Source organism: Eptatretus burgeri, chromosome 14 (genome assembly GCF_056783735.1).
Source record: "Eptatretus burgeri isolate ZD-2024b chromosome 14, Ebu_testis_v1, whole genome shotgun sequence".
Taxonomy (NCBI): domain Eukaryota; kingdom Metazoa; phylum Chordata; class Myxini; order Myxiniformes; family Myxinidae; genus Eptatretus; species Eptatretus burgeri.
The window spans coordinates 35,466,578-35,486,089 of record NC_140974.1 but is presented as its reverse complement, the minus strand read 5'-3'; the positions used below and the strand labels follow the sequence as shown (position 1 = coordinate 35,486,089).

General features: G+C 47.2%; 1 protein-coding gene across 2 annotated transcripts in view; it reads right to left on the bottom strand.

Annotated features, from left to right (window-relative positions):
- The window catches only part of SARDH (sarcosine dehydrogenase), a 153,938-nt gene that overhangs the window by 47,437 nt on the left and 86,989 nt on the right, over positions 1-19,512 (bottom strand). The gene's annotated exons all lie outside the window — the stretch shown is intronic.

Sequence of the window (19,512 nt, the reverse complement as noted above, 5' to 3'; positions counted from 1 at the left end):
GTGGAACACCAAGACTGAAAACTTAATGCCTCCCTCCAGGAACCATAACAAGGTTACTCAATGGTGGTGGTGGTGTTGGTGGTATAATGAGGGTGATAGGTAGCAAGGCAGGGGAATAAAGAAATAACAGACAAGACACCACCTTCCACAACAAAAGACATAAAATGCAAATATTTAACTTTAAACATCCCAATTTTCAGAGAGCTTGAAATGCTCATAACACCCACAAATGAATCCTGAGCAACTTACCATTTGGAACGATGTTCATGGACCCCTTACATCCACATTGTTTCTCACTACCTTACCTTAATAAACCTATTCACTGTCCCTGATGCAACAAAACCTTCCCAGGTAGACCTTTCCATAAATTAATAACTTTGTGAAATATCCATGCCTTGCTCTGGTCTCAACTCTCTTCCTATTGATTCTCAAGCCATGCCCCTTGGTCCTGTGACTGTCCAACCTGGTAAACAACAAAACAATCTTTCCTGAATATATTTTATCTATCTTCATTATTTTTAACATTCCAATCAGATCAACCTCTTGCAGCCATCACAGCATCCAAATCACTATTTTCAAATTATACATTTCCAAAACAAGTAGATTCCTCAAATTTTGAGGTCAGGTCAGGTACGGGAGCATGCACCAGTGCAGCGTGTCACTGCGTCCACTTTCCGCCAGTACTCCAAGGGCTTGATCTGGCCATCCCCGAGGCAGATGCCTGGCCCATCCCCAACTTCTTGAGATGTTTATCAATCTGCTGCAACCACCAGGCACGTGGTCGGCCCATTGGCCTCCTACACTCACGAGACGAGGCTCCCTCGCTGAGAGAATCTGGTGAGCAGGATCAGCATCAGGAAAACGAGCTACATGTACATACAGCCACAGCTGATGCTCACGGACTATGAAGGTAACAAATCTCATTTGAGTCTCCCTCAGCAACCTCTCGTTGGACACAAAGTCTGACCAGCAATAGCCAAGGATTCTCCGAAGAGACCTGGTACCAAAGGAATTAACTTTCTGTCTCAGATACCTGGTTAGAATCCAAGTCTCTCATCCATAGAGAAAGACTGGAAGCACCAAGGAACTGAAGACTCAGACATTTGTCCTCCCACATTGGTTCTGGCAGCACCACACCCCGTTATCCAATGAATCCATGACTAACCAGGCCTGACCCGGACGTCTGTTGACCTCTGGCTCACAGCCAGAAGAGACATGAATTTCACTGCCAAGGTAAGTGAATCTCTCCGTGACCTCACCATCCTCACCACAAACAGGTACAGACAGGATAGCAGCATCCAAGATGTCAATGAAAGCCTGGATCTTAGTTTTGACCCAGGAAACCCATAATCCCAGCAGCTCTGACTCCTCAATCAGCACCTCGAGGGCTCCCAAAAGGAAATCCAGAGTCTCTGGAAATATGACTGCATCATCTGCGAAATCAAGGTCAGAGATATTGGCATTCCCAAACGATGCACCGCAACTTGATCGCTCCAACATCCTCACCATAATCCAACCCATACAAGTGCTGAAAAGTGTGTGGGCCAGTACACACCCCTGACGAACTCCAGTAATAACTGGAAATAAGTCAGAGATGGTGTCATCACATCTCACAGCACACTCAGTACCAGAGTATAGTTCAGACATCAGATTGGTCAGTTATGTTGGCACCCCATGGAGAGCAATAATGCTTCAGGGGGAATCCTGATTTACTGCATCAAATGCTTTACAGAGATCAACATAGGCTGCAAGCAGCCCCTGCCGAAACTCTCGTCTGCGTTCGGTGAGGACACGAAGGGCAAGGATACGGTCAATCGTTGAACTCTTTGGTGTAAAGCCTCACTAAACTGCATGCTGGTGCTCAAGCAGATGGTCGCAATCCCTATTAAGACTTATCACAGCAAAAAACCTTGTCCGGCACTGAGAGCAGTGTCACCCATTGGTAGTTGTTGCAGTCTTGGCGATCACCCTTCCCTTTCCAGAAGGGGACAACAAGGCCCCTCGTCCAATCAGTTGGAATGATGCCTGTGTTCCAGGCGGAGCATCGAACTGCTTGCAATGACACGAGTGCAGCATATCCACCAGCCTTGAGAAGTTCAGCATGGATGTTACAAATCCCAGGAGCTTTACCCCATTTCAACCGGTTCACCGCAGTCTGTTTCCTCAAATGATGGTGGACCACAGTTGATTGGAGGGTCAGCAAAAGGGAATGTAACACCCCTGACATCCAACTCAGCAGCCAGTGGATCAGCCTGGTACAGCCGCTCAAAATAACTGGTCCAATGCGCCTTCACTTCGGACTCCTCTGTCAAGAGTCCTCCATCCTGTGCTCGAACTGCAGTACACCGAGGGATGCGCTTGGAGGAACGCAATGTGTGAATTCCACTGCAAGCAGGATGAGAATCAGTTGACCACAGGTGATGCTCTACCCCCTCATATTCCTTGCAAATAGGCCTCCTTGTCCACCCTTAGTGCATGTGCAGTTTTATGCCTCAGCTCTCGAACACCTCAGCTCTGCCATTCAGCCTGAACCTGCGACTCTGGTCAATTAAATGGTATTCAGTGTCCTTTGAGAGACAAAATTCTTCTTCGGCCTTCAATGAGTTCCAAGAAATCCACCGGCAACATCAAGGAAGGTGGTCTTGAAGGCACTCCACAATTCGTCATGATCCCCCAAAGCAACCAGACCCCCCAAATCTCCACTCAGCCTCTTTGCAAACTCTTCAGCTACCCTCTCATCCTTGAGCTTGCCAACATCCCGAGACTGGGATGGTCACATTCTCCTGGATTTAAGCTGCAACTTCAGCATAGCTACAACAAGCCTGTGGTCAGTATTGAGGAACTGAGCAGTCTGGTGGACCCTACATTTCTGGATTATCCTCCAGAGGCTATCAATGAGCACATGGTCAATCTCCTTTGCCACACCACCAGCGTTGGAATACCAAGTCCAGCGATGAGCTTGTGGGCGCTGAAACAATGAACTGGCCACCCTAAGTCCATGACTTCTTGCAAAGTCAAGGAACTTAGTGCTATTCAGGTTCACAGTTCTAGACCCATGGGGACCAACACACGTCTCATAAGCATCCCTATCAGTTCCAGTTCAATGTATTGAAATCCCCCAAGACTAGAAGTGTATCTCGTCTGGGGCACTGATCAACCACAGACTCGAGCATGGCACAGAATGCATCCTTCACGGTGAGGTCACTCGCCTCAGTCAGAGCATATACAGAGACCAGGGAAATGACACCCAAGGAGTGATGAATCCTGAGTCTCACAATACGCTCGTTGACCGGTGTTACCTCAATCATCATTGGAGTCAGCTTATTGGACACAGCTACAGAAACTCCTTGGGCATGGTAACCATCAGAGTGACCAGACTAATAGTAGGTGTAACCAACCACCATGATTTCGCCACAATCTGGTCTCCAAACCTCAGAGAGAGCTGAAATCCCGATGTCCAAACGCTTGAGCTCAGATGATAACAGAGACAGGTGATCATCTTCTCTTAGGGATTGGAAATTCCAGACACCCACTCGAAGGGACCGCCTCAGGTTAACCCAAGGAGACCGCCGTCTGGTGGACGACACCTCAGCACCACTCCGACATACACTTCCGCAATCTGACCCTGGAAAGTTACCCCGTGGTTTCCCTCCAATCATCAAAGATTGTGGGTCCCGAAGGCTTTGCCCCAATTCTGTCATCTGGTGAGCTGCCCTGCGAAGGGAAGCTGCACAGGAGGTACTCCCATGGAGTGGGTGGGTTTTCAGATTTCTTTTTGCATTTAGTATGTCTTGCGGGATGAAGAGTTTTACGGTGGCCGGAGTGCAAATCCTGCCACCATCCTCCTAATAAAAAGTAACCCAACTGCAGGAGGACGTCCACGGACACATTTGGGCAAAATATATGGATGATCGTTGGCTCACAAAGAGTTCCTCCGCCCTTTGAGGAATCATTTTAAATTTCTCAAGCCATGCCCAAAAATTTTGAGGAATCATTTTAAATTTCTAAAAAAATCATTAATTCTTGTAATAATCAAACTTAAATGTACAAATCTAGTCTAGTTTTGTTTCTTTTAAATGCAGAGCTGGCGTTCATGGTTGAGTAAAAGTATAAAGCATACCAAGGTATTGAACAGTAAAGCAGTAAATAATGACTTAATGATGATTATTCCATATACTGTATGTACACCAACTTCTCTTTCTGCAAATATGGACCAACTCAGAGCCACCAACCCCAACTCTCTCTCTTGTTCACCTCTGGTGCCTAAAACTCCCACCATGCCAGTTGATTGGGAGTTGGCACTGAAACATCCAGCCATGTCACTGCAGCAAAGACCTTTTGTGAACCTGAGAGTCTTACACGACGTGAGAAATTCCAAAAATGGATCTCCACTCACAGTACATATGCTCTACTGGACATGGAAATTAACAATTTTCCATGTAACCTTTCCTGTTCCATCTCTCTTTCCCACTCGACTCCTCTCAGAACATTCTTGTGATGGTCCAAATATATCTGACTGTTGTTGAAAATCTATCACAGTGATGTAGAGTCTGGTTATTTTCTCAGTTATACTGGCAGACACTGAAGTCGGCCCTCTCACAAAGGGATTGATGATTCCACCGTGTCAAGCTATCACAAAAGCTTCGTCTCGCTCATTTACACCCATCTAACCTGGCTGCAGCTGTATCTGTTTGCCATCTCATCTACCTGCAACTCTCATATCCAGCCTCCAGTGCTAGTTCTTGGTTGACCAAAATAATGCAGCATGGCAGTGGCTATCAAAAGCAATTTGCCACCTTCACCAGTCAGCATGGAAGGCTAACCCAACTGAGGGTCACCTAAGGTTATTTTGCAAGCCTGGTAATAACTACATGTTCATCATCAGGTGAGCCAGAAACCACCTGGCAAAAATTAAGGCTGAATTCTCCAACTTGTATAATCAATCAAAGTCCTGATGGTGCCTTGCTAAGTGTGTCTCTGGTGGATGCTCCCCCTGCATTCCCTCCTTCACCAAAAATGGCTTCAAAGCAAAGTTTACTCAAGACATGGCTGCATTTCTTAACTTCGTGTTTGCCTCCAATGTTTGTGTACCCAATCAATCCCTCTCTATTTCCACCCCTAACCCCATTTACCCAATGATTCTGTGACACTGATGTTTTCAGCCAAGTAGAGAATGTTGTGGATCTTTTCTATTCTCTTCTTTTATCCTTTGCAGATGACTCTACACAATGCCGTGTAACACTAGATCCTACCACAGGCTAGCCGCTTCTGCTTCCCTGTATGACTTGAGAAAGAACAGATCTTGGTCTGACACCTGAAACAGCTCGTTCAATTCAGGAAAATCATGCATTATCACCCTGTTTCTCTGGAAGAATAAAAACCAACCTCTCTACTTCAATAGTCAAGCACTGGAAGAAGTTCAACCATTTGAATGTTCGCGTCATCACCATCAGCCACAATCTCTCCCGGGCAGATCATGTGCCAAAGCTGCAGAATGAGCATCCTCTGTCATGCCACCTTCTTCCTTCACTAATCTGAACTTCTCACAGGCTTTATCTATAGCTCATTGGAGGACTGTTCACCACTATTGGCAGATGTCTTTGCTTCACACCTGATTGCTTGAGGAGCTGTGGAATCGAAAGCACTCATCATTGGCATCTCGGACAAACCGGGCTGTTTTTGATCTACAAAGAATCAAACAGGGCTTGTTGTTCTCATTGCAGATATGTTAGTAGCCTCTTTTTTTACACAGTCTCTCTCCTGGTCTTGCTTGTTCTGCTGTTTCATACCTTCATTTCTCCTTCGTCCAGGTCACAGGTGTTCCTCGAATAATCCTCTCCTTTTGAATCTCTCAAAATCCAGGTGCATTGCTTTCTTCGATCCCTTTTTTATTTTCTGCTCCAATTTGTTGAACTGCTTTCTTCAGTATGTTCAATCCACTCTTCCCTATACAAGGCTATAAGTTGGCAGTACACCATTGACTCAGGTCATCCTACATCCCCACCATTTGCAACCTCATAAACCCTTCCCCAACCTTCTCTGACTTGCAGGATGCAATCTTCCCTTCTCCCTCCCCACTCCTGTACCTGTTCATTCATCACCTTCCTTGTTAGATCCACATGTAATCCACATTGCCCCACCATCAGTGCATGCATCTTCAACTCTCGATAACATTGTTCTTCCATGAACCTGATTTTTATAGCCTTATCAGTCTTAACAGTTAGTTACTATATTGATACTTTTCATAAGTTTTCGAAAATATGTGATTGTAAAAATAAAATATAAAAATTTCCAAAGATAAATATCAGTATCCAGGATATGTTTCCCATGCCGAAGCCAAAATTTGAATGACGTTGCCATGCTGGACAGCCAAGCACAGCCATTGCTTGAACCATGCCAGTTGTCTACTATCACCAGCGGTTGCAGCGAGCCTTATGCCAATGTCTGATTATGTGGGAGGTTGATTGGCTGTACGCCTGATTTTGTAGATCAAATATCAAATGTTATACAAGTGACATAAATGCTGGTCAAAGTATTTTGAGTAAAACCAATACGGTCACTAATAGTCAAATGTACTGTTGAACAGAGGTGTGGTATATCATTAAATTCCTTGTGAAGTAGAACATCAAATCTCAGGTGAAATTCACAGGTGATACCATCATTCATGTATTCATTTGTTAAAACGGTGCAGCGAGTTCCAAAATGGTGCTGCGAGTGTATGTATTGGGGTAGTGCTGAAGTTTCATCCACCAGACGATGGTCTCATAAGGTTCACCTGAGATGGTCCCTTCGGGTGGGTGCCTGGAATGTCCAATCTCGAAGAGAGGATGATCACCTGTCTCTGTTATCATCTGAGCTCAAGCGTTTGGACATCGGTATTGCAGCACTCTCTGAGGTTCGGAGACAGGATTGTGGCGAGATCATGGCAGGTGGTTACACCTACTATTGGTCTGGTCGCTCTGATGGTTACCATACCCAAGGAGTTGCTGCAGCTGTGTCCAATAACCTCACTCCAATGATAACTGAGTTAACACTGGTCAACGAGTGTATTGTGAGACTAAGGATTCGTCACTCCTTGGGTGTCATTTCCGTGGTCTCTGTATATGCTCCGTCTGAGGTGAGTGATCTCACCGTGAAGGACACATTCTATGCCACGCTCGAGTCTGTGGTTGATCAGTGCCCCAGGCGAGATAGTTGTCTAATCTTGGGGTATTTCAATGCATCAACTGGAACTGATAGTGATGGTTATGAGATGTGTGTTGGTCCCCATGGGTCTGGAACTGTGAACCAGAATAGCAATAAATTCCTTGACTTTCCAAGAATTCATGGACATATGGTGGCTGGTTCATGGTTTCAGCACCCACAGGCTCTTTGCTGGACTTGGTATTCCAATGCTGGTGGTGTGGAAAAGGAGATTGACCATGTGCTCATTGATGGTGGCTGAAGGATGATCCAGAACTGAAGGGTCTACCGGAGTGTTCAGTTCCTCAATACTGACCAGAGGCTTGTTGTAGCAACTCTGAAGTTGCAGTTTAAATCCAGGAGGATGGTACCATCCCAGCCTAGGCTGGATGTTGGCAAGCTCAAGGATGAGAGGGTAGCTGAGGAGTTTGCGAATAGGCTGAGAGGAGATTTAGGGGGTCTGGGTGCTTTGGAGGATCCTGAAGAGTTGTACATTGCCTTCAAAACAAATCCTTGATTTTGCCGGTACATGTTCTGGAACTCACAGGAGGGCAAAGAAGAACTTTGTCTCTCAAGGGATGCTGGATACCATTGCCCAGAATTGCAGGGCCAGGCTGAATGGCAGAGCTGAGCTGTTCAGGGAGCTGAGGTGTAAACTGTATGTGCACTAAGGGTGCACAAGGAGGCCTATGTGCGAGGAATCTGTAAGGGGAAGCGCATCACCTGTGGTCAAGTGATCCTCGTCCTGCTTCGAGGGGAATTCACGCATTGCGTTCCTCAAAGCCTATCCCTTGGTGTACTGCAGTTAGAGCAGAGGGTGGTCGGCTCTTGATAGAGGAGTCCGAAGAGAATGCCAGCTGGGTTGGTTACTTTGAGCGGCTGTACCAGTCTGATCCACCAGCTGTCGAGTTGGATGTCAGGGGTGTTACAATCCCTATTGCTGACCCTCCAATCAACTGTGGCCCACCTTCGTTTGAAGAAACACAGAATGCGGTGAACCGGTTGAAATGGGGTAAAGCTCCTGTGATCTGTGGCGTCCATGCTGAACTTATCAAGGCTCGTAAAAATGTTGTACTCGTGTCGTTGCATGCAGTAGTGTGCTCTGCCTGGAACACAGGCATCATCTTAAATGACTGGAAGAGGGGCCTTGTTGTCCCTCTCTGGAAAGGGAAGGGTGATCGCCAATACTGAAACAACTACCAATGGGTGACGCTGCTCTCATTGCCGGATAATTCTTGAAAGGGTTTGCTACCATTTGCTTGAGCACCAGCATCCAGAGCAGTCAGGCTTTACACCAAAGAGGTCAATGATTGACCGTATCTTTGCTCTTCGGGTCCTCACCGAACGCAGACGAGAGTTTTGGCAGGGGCTGCTTGCAGCCTATGTTGATCTCTGTAAAGCATTTGATTCAGTGAATCGGGATGCCCCCTGGAGGATTCTTGGTCTTTGTGGGGTGCCACCAAAACTAATCGATCTGATGTCTAAACTCTACTCTGGTATTGAGAGTACAGTGAGATGTGGTGGTACCATCTCTGACTTATTTCCAGTTGTTCTTGGAGTTCTTCAGTAGGTGCACTGGCCCCTACACTTTTCAGCACTTGTATGGACTGGATTTGGGGAGGACGTCAGAGAGATCAAGCTGTGGTGCATCGTTTGGGAATGTCAAGATCTCTGACCTTGATTTCACAGATGATGCACCGGAGACTCTAGGTATCCTTTTGGGGGCCCTCGGGGTGCTGAATGAGCAGTCGGAGCTGCCGGGATTACGGATTTCCTGGATCAAAACTAAAATCCAGGCTTTTCGTGACATCTTGGATGCTGCTATCCTGTCTGTATCTCTTCTTGGCGAGGATGTTGAGGTCATGGAGAGATTCACTTACCTTGGCAGTGATATTCATGTCTCTGCTGGCTGTGAGCCAGAGGTCAACAGACGTCTGGGTCAGGCCTGGGGAGTTATGGATTCACTGGATCACGGGGTCTGGTGCTGCCGGTACCTGTGCAGGAGGACGAAAGTCATAGTTTTCAGGTCCTTGGTGCTTCCAGTCTTGCTCTATGGATGCGAAACTTGGACTCTGACCAGAGATCTGAGACAGAGACTTCATTCCTTTGGTACCAGGTCTCTTTAGAGAATCCTTGGCTATCACTGGTCAGACTTTGTGACCAACAAGCGGTTGCTGAGAGAGACTCAAATGAGATTTGTCACCTGCATAGTCCGTCTGATGAATTGAATGATGTGACGCATGATCACATGTCGCGCAGCTCGCACACGGGACAGATAAAACCGAGATTCCGCGCAGTCGGTGGGATTGGCCCTGGGGCATTGTCATTTACGGCGGTGGTTCACTTGGTGCTCGTAGAATGGTAAGAATTGAGAGTATACCGGACTCCATGCTAATTGCTGATTTATTTTGCGGTGATCGACTGCACGTGTATACCTTGCTGCACATGTACTCCTTGCTGCACATGTATTTCCTGCTGCACATGTATTCCTTGATGTGTCTGTAGAAGCGGCTTCAATCAAGTGAAATAAAGCCTACACTCCGAAGGTTTTTCCCTCGCATTCATTTCAATTTATTTCACTTGATCCCTTCGGCTCCCTCAACCGACGATGGACAAGATCTACAAGCCGGAGAGGTTCGATGCAGACCCAAACGCCACTGACTCGGAAATGAAGTGGTCGCATTGGTTCCGTTCCTTCTTACACTATCTGACCATTATTGAAGAGGGAGCCGACAAATTGGCCGCACTTGTAAACCATGTCTCGCCCAGTGTATTCAGGCTCTTCACGGAGTGTGACACCTACGACGCAGCGATCGACATGCTGCGGGCACTCTACGTGAAGCGCAAGAACGAGGTATACATACGACATCTTCTCAACACACGCAGGCAAGCAGCCGGGGAGACAATCAATCAGTTCCTGCAAGCTCTGAGGCAGTTGGGCAAAGACTGCAGTTTCCGGGCTGTAACCGCCGAGGAACACCGAGATGAAGCGACCAGAGAGGCGTTCATCCAAGGGCTCAGGTCAGCCCCCATTCGGCAACGCTTACTGGAGAAAGCACAACCTACACTTGAAATGGTAGCTGACCAGGCCCGAGCTATGGATATGGCTCAGCAGCAATCTGAGTCATATGGGACACCAGTGTTGCTAATGAACGCTGCTACGGTGGAAACTAAAGGAACTCCCCGGGACACCTCCGACACTGAGGATGGAGATAAACCCGAGGAATCGGATACCCAGACCTCGTCAAACTCCTCAGCAACGACTTCGGTTGGTAAATGCTTCTTTTGTGGGTATAAAAGACACCCCCGCAACAAATGCCACGCCAGGGATGCCACATGCATGAATTGTGACAAGAAAGGGCATTATGCCAGGGTATGCAAATCTACTCTTAGAAGAAATAAACCCACTTCTGCGGCTCTCTACTCACAAAAGAAAGTAACAGCAGCTTCACCGGGGAATCTATCCAAAGTTATCATCAACGTACGAATTAACGGGCATATGGCTGAGGCTCTGATTGATACCGGTAGCTCTGAAAGTTTCGTCAACAGCTCACTAGTGAAGGGCAGGAAATGGAAGATCCACCCGACAGACAATACGGTATGCATGGCCTCCACATCACTACAGTCCCGCGTACGAGGGTACTGCAATGTTGAGTTGGACGTAAAAGGGTACACACATCGGGATGTAAGGGTACTGGTGCTTCGTGATTTATGCGCTGATGTAATTCTGGGTCATAATGTCCTCAAGCAGCACGCGAGCGTCGAAATACCCTTTAGAGGAAGCAAACCTCGTCTAATTCTAAATGCTCTGACCACCGCAGAGGTATCGTCCCCCCTGCTGTTTGCTAACTTGTCGCCGGACTGTAAACCGATAGCGATCAAATCGCGACGATATACCTCTGCCGATATGAACTTCATCACCTCTGAGACCAAGCGATTACTGGAAGAAGGTATTATAGAACCGAGCGATTCGCCATGGCGCGCACAGGTGTTGGTGACCACCAACCAGAACCATAAGAAACGAATGGTTGTCGATTACTCTCAAATGGTCAATCGCTTCACCCAACTCGATGCCTACCCTTTGCCGCGCATAGACGAGATGGTCGAACGCGTGGCCAATTACAAAATATTCAGCACCATCGATTTGCGAAGCGCCTATCATCAAATTCCCATTCGAGAGGAAGACAAACCTTACACCGCGTTCGAGGCAGGTAGATGCCTCTACCAATTCAGGAGGATTCCGTTCGGTGTCACTAATGGAGTAGCTTGCTTCCAACGAGTTATGGACGACATCATCTCGGATGAAAACCTCAAAGACACTTTTGTTTACGTGGACAATGTCACGCTGTGCGGTAAGGATTGGGGGGAACATGATATGAATCTGGACAGATTCTTGAGCATTGCTAGAACATATAATCTGACCCTCAACTATGAGAAATGCGTATTCTCGGCAAGGTCAATTAATCTTCTCGGTTACACAATAGCCGATGGCACGATAAAGCCTGATCCTGAACGATTGCGCCCATTTCGTGAGCTACCCCCACCTCATGACCTGCAGACAATGCGTCGGGTGATTGGGATGTTCGCTTACTACGCGAGATGGATCCCCCAATACTCTGAAAAAATACATTCCCTAGTGCATTGCAAAAACTTCCCACCAGATGCTGCTGTTGTAAAAGCTTTCCACAGCCTCAAAGATGATATCGGTAATTCCGTGGTATTATCGATCGACAGCACGGTGCCGTTCGTGGTGGAAATGGACGCTTCCAATCACGCGATCGCCGCGACGCTCAATCAGTCCGGCCGACCCGTCGTGTTCTTCTCGAGAACTCTCTCAGGAAGCGAGCAGAGACACTCAGCAATAGAGAAGGAAGCGTATGCTATTGTTGAAGCCCTACGTAAATGGAGGCATTATTTACTGGGCAATCACTTCACACTTGTCACGGACCAGCGATCCGTTGCCTTCATGTTTGATGGGAAAAATAACGGGAAAATTAAGAACGAGAAAATAATGAGATGGCGGATCGATCTATCTTGTTATAGTTACGACATTGTTTATCGGCCCGGGAGGGAAAACCCTGCTGCAGACACCTTCTCTCGGATCTACTGTTCGGTGACAATCAGTCGGGCTTTGAAAGACCTTCATGGGTCTCTGTGCCACCCAGAGGTAACCAGAATGGCACATTTCGTGCGCAGACAAAACCTTCCCTATTCTATCGAAGATATTAAACGAATGAATGCTTCTTGCCCTGCTTGTGCTGAACTAAAACCCAGATTCTATGGTGCCACTCCCGGCAGATTGATCAAGGCCACTTCTCCCTTCGAGAGACTAAATATCGACTTCAAAGGGCCCCTGCCGACCGAGACAGACAACAGATACATATTCACTGTTGTTGATGAATACTCAAGGTTCCTATTCGCATTTCCGTGCTCGGATATGACCTCGGGCACTGTCGTGAAATGTCTGACCTCTTCGCCATGTTTGGGTACATACATTCAGACAGAGGGCCGTGTTTCATGTCGGCCGGGCTAAAACAGATCCTATTTGAGCACGGCATAGCAACTAGTCGAACGACGGGTTACAACCCACAGGGTAATGGGCAGGTGGAACGTTATAATGGAGTCATTTGGAAAGCCGTAACCCTGGCGCTGAAATCGAGAGGACTGGGGCCCGAGCGGTGGGAGGTTACCCTACTCGACGCTCTGAATTCCATACGCTCTTTGCTCTGTACGTCCACCAATGCTACGCCTCACGAACGAATGTTTACTCACCAGCGGCGTTATGTTGACGGCCAATCGGTGCCCAACTGGCTAACCTATCCCGGAACAGTGTTCATGAAGTGCCCGGTACGACAAAGCAAGTATGAACCAATGGTGGAGGAGGTCGAACTCATCGATGCTAATCCTGAGTATGCTCATGTTAGACTTCCTGATGGCAGGGAGACCACTGTGTCGGTTCGCCATCTGGCTCCCGCAGGTACTCCTCCTGCAGGTACTCCTCCATCTGGTACTCCTCCCTCTGACATTCCCTCCCCAGGTGTTTCCCCCCCAGGAACTCCACCCGGGAATGGTGGCGACGGAGCTGCCGCGTTCCACCCGAGAGCGATTGAGGAGTCATCCCCGGCACGAGTCGAGGCTCCCCAAGAGGATCGGAAGCCTCCCTCAAGTGAAACCACCATTTACTCTTTGAGAGGACGACGGATAAAACCAACTCGCCGACTCGATCTGTAAGGGGATTATCGGCATCCCTCGATGGCACCTTACCATGCTCCTATAACTCAAAATAATCCTCACTGCTTGGAATGTATGCTTCTGTAGTTTAAATAGTTCGCACTGCTTGAAATGTATACTCCTATAGCGTTGAAGTAATCATGGTGCATTAGTTGAGCCTCTAGTTACATTTTAAAGACGGGGACAATGTGATGAATTGAAGGATGTGATGCGTGATCACATGTTGCGCGGCTCGCACACGGGACAGATAAAACCGAGATTGGGATTGATAAAACCGGTCGGTGGGATTGTCCCTGGGGCATTGTCATTAACGGCGGTGGTTCACTTGGTGCTCGTTGAATGGTAAGAATTGAGAGTATACCGGACTCCATGCTAATTGCTGATTTATTTTGCAGTGATCGACTGCACGTGTATACCTTGCTGCACAAGTACTCCTTGCTGCACATGTATTCCCTGATGTGTCTGTAGAAGCGGCTTCAATCAAGTGAAATAAAGCCTACACTCCGAAGGTTTTTCCCTCGCATTCATTTCAGTCCGTGAGCATCAGCTGCGGCTGTATGGACATGTGGCTCGTTTTCCTGACACTGATCCTGCTCACCAGATTCTCTCAGTGAGTGAGCCTCCTCAGTGGGGGACGCCAATGGGCCAACCACATTCCTCGTCATTGCAGCAGGTTGATATCATCTCACGAAGATGGGATTGCCAGATGGAGGCCCCTGGAGTACTAGTAGAAATTGGACACGGCGATGCACTACTCAAGCGCATCCTCCCATCCTTGATCTGACCTGAGCTGAAAAAGTTCTCCAAGTCTTTCATTATGCCCTTTTCTCAGGTACTTTTCCAAGTATTTTCAGCTTATTTTAGAAGCTTTGAGCCATTTTAGACAACAATCCTCATCTCGTAACATTAAAGTACTCTATATCGCCCCGAACAATATAGCTTCCTGGGGTTTCTGTGCATGTGCACCAAACATCATTGGGAAGATTACATAATTTTGAAAGTCACTTATTACAGAAGAATTGGATGTTCGTGTTGGGAATGTGTGGGAAAATAAATAATTTCTTATCATGTAAAATTAGACAACATTAGTGCAAAGAAGACACAACAGGACATCACATTTCATTAAAAGGCAATGAAGGTGTAGCCATTTCAACAGGGCTTCTGAACATTTCCAGTGGAGAGGGAGGTGACGTCAGGTTGATGCATCATTCACACCAGATTCAAGCAAACCAGAAAGGAGTGGAAGCATTCTTGATCCCACCAAGAAAAATTATATTTGAGACCTTAATTTCGTTCATGTGAACATCTTGCGCGTGGGAAAGCCATCAATGTATATAACTCAAGTGACTTGAATGCAATGAAGTGAGATGAGCAATATGAAGATGGTAGTCAGGTATGTAATCTCAGAGCGTGACTTTATTGGACGATTATACTCACATACATATAGCAAATGTGTTTGTGGGGAAGTTATAAATCATCCTTATACAATCCAGATTTGACCTTCTTCTCTTTGATCCCCTCGTCTCATTCCGATTGGCATTAAGCTTAGGAATTATGAAGATGTCAAAGCATGTGTTCCAAAATTTCTGTATATCTGTCCCAAAGATTTATCTGCAGATGGTGGGTATCAAGGTGTTATCAAATCAATCGGACATGGATTGTGGGACATAATACGTTGAGAAATAGGGGCACCCTCAACAACTTCCACATAGTTTTGGATTTCAACAATAGATAGTCCAAGTTAACCATCAAACACCCATGCCAAACGGGGAAAAAATGGAGAACATTGTGAGAAGAAAACCTGATCTATGGAAGATGAACACTGAAGGGGTGACTGGATGAATGCCTGCATCATCATAGGGCTGAGAATGTGTAAATAGCTGAAAGGGCAGGGGTTCAAAATCAACATAGTAGACCGAAACAACACCAACCTATCTACAGTTAGAAAACAGAAGTCGCAGTGCTATAGAATTTTTTTTGTTTGTTTTGGTATACCTTGTCAAGGCTCATATGAGTGCAAACACACAATGCACAGCAAGGGGGTCATGAGACAAGAGGGGCATGGGAAGGACAAAACAGTGAGGAACAGAGACATTAAGAGATCTGTGGAAGGGAGAGGGATGGGGCGGGGAATGTGGAGTATACAAGATGGACATTCCAAGGACTTTCAGGAAGGAAAGCAGGGAATTTGAAGGAGGTGGGTTTGGAGTGGATTAACGGGAGTAGAAAAAAAAATCGAGGATTTGGATGGGGGGAAATAAGAGATGGTGGTGAACAGCTGTTTTGAAGGCCTGGAGGGAGGAATGGGATTGAACAGAGTGAGGGAGTTTATTCCAAAGGTGGGAAAAAGAGGAATGAAAGAGTGAAGGTGAGCAGTGATTTGTGATTTTGGTAGTTTTACCAGAAAGGTGTTGTTGGCAGACCTTGAGCGCCCTGCGGAAATATAGTGCGGAGAAATCGCAGACAGAGCAGGGGGGAGGGGGGCGAGACCGGAGATGAGACGATAGAAGACAGAAAGTCCAACGACCTGCCTGCGGTGAGAGAGTGAAAGGCCCAAAGACAGCCGCATCGCGGGAGATGTCAATGATCCGAAACACCTTGGTCTCCACTGCATGAAGCCGAGAAAATTGGGAGGCAGGAGCACCAGCCCAGAGGGGAAAGCAGTAATCCATCAGGCTGCGGATGAAAGCTTTGTATGTGGTCAGGAGCTCAGGTGGACCGAAGAAGACTTTGCACGATGGAGGATTCGCAGTTGGCGACTGGCTTTGGAGGCCAGGTTGGAAATGTGGCTTTCCCAGGAAAGATCATGGCAGATAGTGAGATCCAGAAGCTTGAAAGAACGGACTTCTTCCAGAGGATTGTTGACAAAGTAGATGGGGGGGTTTCCAAACGATCCTTTCGGAGAGACAGTGAGAGTATGAGAATTGTCAGGATTGAAAGACATGTTCCATGTGTTGGACCAGTTTGTGATTTTACCCAGATCTGCAGAGAGCGAAGAAGTTGCTGCTTGCTGGAATGAGGGTTGATAGATGGTACGGCAGAGAGTGGAGTCATCAGCAAAGAGATAAAGAGGATTTTCCAGAGAATTGGAAAGATCATTGCTGAAAACCAGAAAAAGGACAGGGCCCAGAACGCTACCTTGAGGAACTCCAGCCTGGACAGGAAGAGGGGCTGAAATAACTCCATTTAGGGCCACACGTTGACTGCGACAGGAGAGAAAGTCTGCGAGCCATGAGTGGAGATGGCCTTGAATACCATTGGAAGAGAGTTTGGTGAGCAGGGCAGGGTGCCAGGCCGTGTGAAAAGCACGTCATATGTCCAGGGATACGGCTCTTATTTCATGTTTCGCATTGAGGACCTCCATCCATTGTTGGGAGAGCAGAGCAGCATATCCAGGGTAGAGTGACCTGGTCTGAAACCAAATTGATGATCGGAAATCAAGCCATTGGAGAAGAGGAAGGATTTAATGTCTGAAGCGATGATGGATTCCATAACCTTGCTGATGATTGGGAGAAGGCTGATTGGTCTGTAGATGCAGGGATCTGTTTTTGCAACTTCTTGTGCAGAGCAGTCATGTTTGCTGATTTCCAAGCAGATGGCAGATGACCTTGAGCAAATGAGAGGGTGAATAGAACAGAGAGAGGGTGAGCAAGAGCAGAAGAGCAGGTTTTTAGGACACGTGGGCTGATGCCTTCTGCACCGGTTGCAGAAACTGAGTTGAGGTTTGAGAGCAAGCTCTCAACTTTGTTAGAAGGAAAGGTCACAGAGTCCAGGGACAGTTGTGTGTGACTGGGTAAGGTGGGTGCAGAAAGCGATGGGTTTCTTACACAAGATTTTGATGCAAACACCGAGTTTAGGCATTCAGCCTTTTCACATGCGATATCAGCAGTGCGGACATTTGAGGTAAGGAAGGGGTTGGAGGGGGAACATACACCAGAAACAGGTATTTTTGGGTTTGTTTTTGTATACCTTCTCGAGGCTCGTATGAGAGCTAACACACAACGCACAGCAAGGGGGGGAATGAGACAAGAGGGGCAGGAGTGGGAAGGAAAAAGCAGTGGGAAACAGAGACATTAAAAGATCTGTGGAAGGGAGAGGGATGGGGTGGGGAACATGGGGTACACAAGATGGACATTACAGGGACTTTCAGGAAGCAAAGCAGGAAATTTGAAGGAGGTGGGTTTGGGGTGGATTCACGGGGTAGAAAAGATCGAAGATTTGGATGGGGATGATAAGAGGTGGTTGTGATCAGCTGTTTTGACAGCCTGGAGCGAAGAATGGGATTGAACAGAGTGAGTGATTTTATTCCAAATTCGGGAAAAAAAGAGGAATGAAAGAGTGAAGGTGAGCAGTGATTCGTGATTTTGGTCGTTTTACCAGAAGGGGATTGTTGGCGGATGATGAGCGTCCTGCAGAAATATGGTGGGGAGAAATCGCAGACACAGCAAGGGGGGCGAGACCGGAGAGGAGATGGTAGAAGACAGAAAGACCACCGACCTGCCTGTAGTGAGAGAGTGAGAGGCCCAAAGACTCAGCCTCATCGCGGGAGATGCCAATGATCCGAAATGCCTTGGTTTCCATTGCGTGAATCCGAGAAAGGTGGGAAGCAGGAGCACCAGCCGAGAGGGGAGAGCAATACTCCATCAGGATGCATATGAAAGCTTTGTATGTGGTCATGAGCTCAGATGGGCCGATGAAGGACTTTGCATGACGGAGGATTCCCAGTCGGTGACTGGCTTTGGAGGCTACGTTGGAAATGTGGATTTTCCAGGAAAGATCATGGCAGATCGTGAGACCCAGAAGCTTGAAAGAAGGGACTTCTTCCAGAGGTTTGTTGAGAAAGTGGATGTGGGAGGGAGGGGGTTTACCAAATGGTCCTTTCGGAGAGACATAGTGAGAGTGTGAGATTTGTCTGGATTGAAAGACATGTTCCACGTGTTGGACCAGTTTGTGATTTTATCCTGATCTGCAGTGAGCGAAGAAGCTGCTGCTTGCCGGTCTGAGGGATGACAGATGGTACGGCAGAGGGTGGAGTAATCAGTAAATAGATGCCACAGATTTGATAAGATGCCATCAGGATTTGGAGGAGGGAGAGAGGTTTGAGCGTTCAGACATGAGCTTCAAAATATGTTTTCTGTCTCTCCTGAGGGTGGACACACACTTGTATCCGAGCTTGATTGAAGGAACTGCGATTACCCTCAGTTGGGTTTGCTTTCCATGAGGCAAATGCAAGTTGTTTCAGGACAACTGCCTCGCCACAAGCTTCAGTGAATCAAGGGCATGAGGAAGGGTAGGACAACTGAAGATGGGAGGGGATAAATCTGTGCATGAGTGAGATCAAGTTTCTTTGAAATAATTCCCAGGACAAGTTGATGTTGTAAGAAGTATTGATGGGAGACCAGTCGCGAAGTTTGATGGCTGCTTGATGATCCTGCCAGTCAGCCTGATTGAAATGCCAGACTCGACGGCACTGAGGTGGATCTCTGATAACAGCCAGAGAGATGTCCACTTTGACAAGGATGTGGTCAGAAGAACCAATTGGAGCAGAGGAAGAACAGCAGATATTTTCATAGAAATTTGTCAAAATCAGATCGAGAAGAGATGGAGTACCATTGGTTGAGATATGGGTCAGGAAATTGACCGATTGAGTCAGTCCCAATGAGTCGCAGAAGTCTTTTGCCGAAGTGCCATGGCAGGTGAGAGAGGTACCCACATTAGCCAACTGGCATGATGACAATTGAAGTCACCACATATGAGGAAGAGAGAGTTCGGATGAGAAGATAGAAGTTGGTCCATGTTTTCGGATAGTGAGGTGTAGATGGATTCATCACTGTTTGGGGGGCGGTTCAGGACACATTTTAACATGAGGTGGGAGTGGAGGGGAATCCGTAGCCAGAGGCATTCCTGAGGGTGTGGGAGAGTGAGGGCAGTGCATGGAGAGTGAGGATTATAGTCTTTGATGAAGAGAGCAAATCCTCCACCAGGACGAGGCTCAGGTCTGTTATAATGGAGGAGGGAGTAACCAGGGAGAAATACTTGGGAGTCGTAGACATCTTGAGGGAGGAAAGTTTCTGTTCAGCAGATTATGTCTGGTTTGCA